Source organism: Notamacropus eugenii, chromosome 1, assembly GCF_028372415.1.
Source record: "Notamacropus eugenii isolate mMacEug1 chromosome 1, mMacEug1.pri_v2, whole genome shotgun sequence".
NCBI classification, from domain to species: Eukaryota; Metazoa; Chordata; class Mammalia; order Diprotodontia; family Macropodidae; genus Notamacropus; species Notamacropus eugenii.
Window position 1 is genome coordinate 247,583,650 of NC_092872.1, and position 6,358 is coordinate 247,590,007.

The 6,358-nt window shown below is 37.8% G+C and overlaps 1 pseudogene; it reads left to right on the forward strand.

Moving 5' to 3' along the window:
* Positions 1-5,618: 5,618 nt before the first annotated feature.
* Positions 5,619-6,101, forward strand: LOC140514918 (N-alpha-acetyltransferase 50 pseudogene; annotated as a pseudogene).
* Positions 6,102-6,358: the final 257 nt, after the last annotated feature.

The following is a 6,358-nucleotide window of genomic DNA, read 5'->3' on the forward strand; positions in this document are numbered from 1 at the left end:
AAGTCTAAAAGCACTTGAGAGTGAAGTCTGTCCCTAATTTTAGGTTTTCCACAGCAGGCTGAAAGCCCACCTGTTGGGAAAGGTGCAGAAGGAAACCTTAGGGTGGAATAAACTCTGATACCTCTTCCACCTCAGAAATTTTGGAATTCTCTAATAAACATCTAGCTACTCTTTCCTTACTTAGAGAAACCTCTGGCCTTATAGATACACTATAATGTACACACTTTCAGAGTATAAGACTGTGTTTTGGCAGCAGCATCGAGTCTTTCCTCAGGAAAAATTGGGAGTCTGATAATTCAAAGAGACCTCACTAAAGATTAGAGTATTTCTGTGGCTACAACTTTAAATATTCCTCTTATGATCAGGTTCCCAACTCAATTCAGCGTCATCATCTTTATTATCTTCATTCTCACTACACACATAATGTCTTCTATATTTGCAAAGTCCTTTCAAGTTTGCAAAGACTGTCCATTCCGCTGCAAGTCTCAGAAACTAGTCAATCTTCTGGCTCCCTCTTCAGTGCTCTAATTCCCTGCCAGAGCCTTGGTCTCTGTGTATAACATAGAATGAATAAAATGAGACATAACTGAAGTCCTTAAAACAACTTCAGAAGTAGCAGTATTTATTTGTTTCTTTTTTTAGGACAAAATGTGGGATTTTCATTTACCTAAAAAAGTTAAAATTCATATCCTGATCTTGTTCAATTATTCTCATTGAACTCTGTATTAAAAGTATGTTCTCATTAATGAAAATCATGATAACAATATCTAGTATGTATATTTAGTACTCTTAGCAATATTATATATGCTTTAATTTTGAAAGCACTTTACCAACATTATTTCCTGTTATCCTCTCAACAATCCTTGCTAGTACATGCAATTACTATGTCAGTTTTACAGACAAGGAAACTAAAGATGACAGATTTGCCCAGGGTCACACTTGTGGGAAATGTCTGAGACCAGACTTTAACTTAGTTCTGCCTAACTCCACATTCACTTACCTAGCTGACTCTTGGTTGCTGTTGATGTTTGAAGTCTGAGATCATATGCCCTCCCCCTACAACTTCCCCTACAGCTCCACGTAAGGACATAATAGAGGAGTGAAATACATACTTGCAAATTGAGCATTGTTTTTGATCTTTCCTCTGAAACATAACTTGGAGAAATGTTTCATGATGAATAATTAGGAATACATCAGTGAGTATCATTATTTTTAAGCATTCATTAAGAATTTCAATAACAATACACAAAATAATAAAATATTTCAAACGATCGCTATGCATCCTATGTTATCCTGACAATTCAAAAGAACAGGATTATGCCTTAGCACACTCACACATGCCTACTTACAGAATAAATCTTCTGGTCTAAGCTTTCTGGCTTCCTGCCTTCAATCAATCATAAATGTAAATCTTAAAAGCTATTGATATAAGGAATAAAAGTTTCCCAAAGCTTCATTTCCTGAACAATACAGGTAAAGTCTTCTTATCCAGGTTTCAATTAACCTTTAAGAAGATTTCAATTCATCCAATAATTATACATAATACAGCTGTCAACCCTGGGGACAAGGGTTCTAAGGTAAAACTCTAAGGGACAATTAAACTCTCTCACTGGCTCATTCCAAATGTGACCTTTTATTTTTTGTAATGTGTAGCTTATGATGCATTTCAAACTACAGTCTCTAATACCTGAGGATATGTGAAAAGAATTTACTGTTTTGATCAAGAAATTTAAAATAAAGTAACTATATCCCTTTGATATGAGGAGCTGCAGAATATTGAGTTTTTTGTTGTTCTCTCTTGTTCAACTCTTCATGACTTTGTGAGGTTTTCTTGGCAAAGGTGCTAGACTGGTTTGCCATTTCCTTCTCCATATCAATTTCCTGATGAGGAAAATGTTGCAAACAGGGTTAAGTGACTTGCCCAGAGTCACACAGCTAATAAGTATTTGAGGCCAGATTTGAATTTGGAAGAGGAGTCTTCCTGATTCCAGGCCCAAAAGTCTATCCACTGCATGACCCACATACCTGCAGAATCCCTGTCATACTTCCCACTGCATAAGCTTAAATAATATGAAGCACTTAAAAATGTTTCCTTAGCATTTATTTTCCATAGCTAAAACAAGCAATTCTGGAATCCCTAGGAGAGAGAGGAGCAAGGAGACAATTTGTGGTTTATATTTCCTTCTCTCTCCATGTCTTTACACGAGTTGTCCTGAAATCAGCTGCTCCTCCACCTCTTCTTCTTTCACTAGTTCCCTGTTTGGAGTCTAGTCCCTAAGATATTCTAACTGATCTTAGGAAAAGATTTTGCCCCATCAAAAACCATGTTAATCCTATGACCCAATGGTCTATTTCAAAGGGATGCAAAATATCTTTCTTGCTTTTTTGGATATAGAAATGTTTTTATTGGTAATTATTAACTTTATACTATTTTAAAGGAAATTGTAAAAAAAGTAAATGGATGTTTCAGAATGCATTTTCAAAAGAATGTAAAATTCTTGTAATGTACAAACAAATGTCATTAGCAAGGGCAATAAGAATTTTTAACTGAAACGCAAACCATTACATCTTGAAGATTTTTTTAAGTTTGATTTGTTAATGCACTCCCAAGATAACTAGACTCTTTTTTGAGGGAGGGCATAAGGAATAAGAGGTAATTTTGAATTAGGGAAGGACTGGCAGGATTGATCCGGACTCTCCAGTGGACTCTTTGAGCCACATGAGAACATTGCAGAACTGAGAGAAAAGTCCTTCTAGAAGAAGTAATAACAAATAACTGAGAGACCTAGATGGTACTTACAAAGGATTATGGAAAGGATTTTGTATACCTCTTCTTTGCAGAATTTTTTAAAAGATGCCTTAAAATCAACCTTAAAATTTGTTTAAACAAAATTTCTCCTATATATATTAAAATCAATCAATAAGTATTTGTTAAGCACCTACTATGTGCCAAGCACTATGATGGGGATGAAAAAAGAGGTAAAAAACAATCCCTGCCCCCAAGGAACTTGATTCTTATGGATTATAGGTGACTCTGTGACAGATGCCTCTGCCAGAATAATTCTCCTCATTCTAACTCTAATCACTCTCTTCTCCTTAATACTTTCTTCTCTCTAGGTTTTCATGATGCTTCTCCTTGGATCTCTCACCTGCTTTGCTGCGCCTTTTCTCAATTTTCATTTGGCCATTCTCCCTAAGTGTGGGTGTCTTCCAAGGCACTTGTCCTGGGACGTCTTCCTTTTCTCTTCTGTATTATCTTACTTGGTGATCTCATCAGTTCCTTTTGTCTCAAGTATAATGTCTGTGGAAATGATTTTCTGATTTACTTCCTCAGTCTTAACTTCTCTTCTGAATTCTTCTTTCCCATCTCCAACTGCCTATTGGCAACTCAAATTGAATGTCCTAAATACATCTTTAACTCAATGTGTCACAAAACTGGGTATATTATCTTTCCACTGGGTATAATCCTTAATTCGTCACTCACCATCACCCCATATCTAAAACATTGTCATATTCAGCTGACAACCCCTAACATCTCTCATATGCAAACCTTCTTACCTCAGCCTCAACCACCTGCTACAGGCCTCCTCACTTCATGCCTTTTAAAATAACCTTCTGGCTGACCTCTCTGACTCTAATCTCTTCCCTCTCCAAACCGTTCTCCATTTAAATATCAAAGTGATCCTCCTAAAGCATTTCATAAAGGTCTCAGACTATAACACTCTAATATCCTATGGCTGCCTATTACCTTGGAGAACAAATATAAAATTCTCTGTTTAGCTTGTAAAAGCCTTTTATAATCTGAATCCTGCTGATTTTTCCACTACTAAGCAATCTAGTGACTGTCGTCTTCTTTTTATACCTTGCACAGGACACTCTATTTCTTACTAGTACATTTTCACTACTATTCCTTATGCCTGGAATTCTATCCCCCTTCAATTTAGCCTCTTACTTTCTCTAGCATCCCCTAAGTTTCGTCTAAAATCCCATTTTCTGAAAGAAGCCTTTCTCCATCACGCTGTACAGCTAATTGTCTGCAATTTATCCTGTACAGATATTGTCTGTACATAATTATTTGTGTGTTACCTACCACATTGGGCTATGACCTCCTTGACGGCAGGGACTTTTTTTGCCTTTCTTTATATCTCCAGTGCTTAATACCTGGAACATAGTAAGCATTTAATAAATGCTTTTTGACTTGATTAGACTTGATTAAATGATGTTATCATTGTGTTCAGTCATTTCAGCAATGTCTGACTCCTTTTGGGGTTTACTTACCAAAGATACTGTAGTGGCTTGACATTTCCTCCTCCAGATTATTTTCCAGATGAGAAAACTAAGGCAAGAAAAAAGACTGACTTGTCTAGGGCCACACAACTAGTAAGTGTTTGGGGCCAAAGTTTAATTTAGGTCTTCCTGACTTGAAGTCAGATTCTATATCCATTGTGCTGCCTAACTGCCCCAATTTACATAATTTCCTTGTTCAAAAATTTTCAAGGACTCCTTATTGATTACTAACTAATATCCAAACTCCTTGAACTGACATTCAAGACCTTCTATATTCTGACACCATATTGCCTTTTCAGACTTATCTCAATTGATTCCATCCCACATGCCCTACAATCTAGGCAAATGGGATTAACATCTGACCGTATCAGTTCCCTGTTGAAAAATATGGTTCCCTATTCCGTGATAAAATTGAACTTGACATTTGGCTTGGTAACTCTCTTCTCCAGACATTTGGCTTTGTAACTCTCTTCTCCAGACTTATTTGGCCTTCTTTTATGAAGATCATATTCAATCCACACTGGGCTATTACCCATTCCATGAACTTCAAATTCTCATCTCAGCTCTCCAGTTCTTTTCATTAGCTGTGTCCTATGCAAAAAATACATGTTCTCCTCACTTTCTTCTCTTCCAATCCCTCAGTTTTTTCTTTCAAGGCTCAACTCAAATGCCATTTGCTGAGCTCCTTGCATAATCCAAGTATCTTATATTTACATATCTGTGTATTTGTTATATCCTTCCAGCAGAATGTAAGCTTCTTGAAGGCAGGGACAACTTCACTTTTGTCTTTGTATCCGTGAGGCCTAGCACATCAACCACATTTATCAGGTTTTATGAGTGAATATTTTTCAACTGAGTTGGACTGATTTTATTTGCAATGGTGAGGGATAATGTTATAGAACCATCAAAGAATTATTTGAGTGATTTTCGCTGTAAAGGAGTAACTTCTCATGATTCTAATTTCTAATTGCACAACATCATTGTATAATTTGAGGTTTAATTGGCTGTAGTGTTGAGGGAGAGAACTACACTTGGGTATGAACTTTTAAGTTCAATTTTGTAATTTCTGATAACAGCTTGGCTGGCTGGCAGGCAGGTGGGCAGGGTACACATGTGGAGGAGCGGCGGCAGCACCAGTCCCAGGAAAGCAGCCTGAGAGGCCCTGGAAGGCCAGGGCTGTCACTAGCGAAACCACCATCCTGGAGGCGGTGGTGACAAAGGCTGAGGAGGTGGGGGCCTGTGTGTCGAGTAGGGTCCCTCCCAGGATTGGGGTGGGGAGGTGGTGATGGCTGTGAGATCAGCAGTAAAGACAGCCAAGGAAGACTGAGAATATGAAAGGCAGGGGGTTCAAGCTGGGAGACGTGACACCACACAACATTAAGCAGTTGAAGAGGTTAAACAAGATCATCTTTCCAGTCAGCTACAATGACAAGTTCTACAAGGATGTGCTGGAGGTTGGGAAACTAGCAAAGGTAGCTTGTTTCAATGACATTGCACTGGGTGCAGTACGCTGTAGGGTGGATCATTCACAGAATCAGAAGAGACTTTACATCATGATACTAGGATGTCTGGCACCTTACCGAATGCTAGGAATAGGAACTAAAATGTTGAATCATGTCTTAAACATTTGTGAAAAAGATGGCACTTTTGACATCTATCTGCATGTCCAGATCAGCAATGAGTCACCAATTGACTTCTACATGAAATTTCACTTTGAAATTGAGACAAAGAAAAGCTATTTCAAGAGGATAGAGCCAGCAGATACCCATGTGCTACACAAAAACCTAAAAGTTCCTTCTCTGAAAGCTCTGTAGTAGGAAGTTTTGAGGGAAAGTAATGGACAGCAACGGTCATAGGACTGGTATTGATACCAAATTTGTCCACTGAGAAAGAGGAGGAATATAAGAGGAAAGAAATGAAGAATGGCTCTTATGTCTCAGGTCAACAGAAGACAAATAAAGGGTTCGTTATGGAATGAATATTTGGGTACGCAGTAACATTTCCTTACCTCTGGTGTTTTAGGAAAGGAGGAAATCCCATTAATTGGAAGCCCACAAGACTAAATATCCAT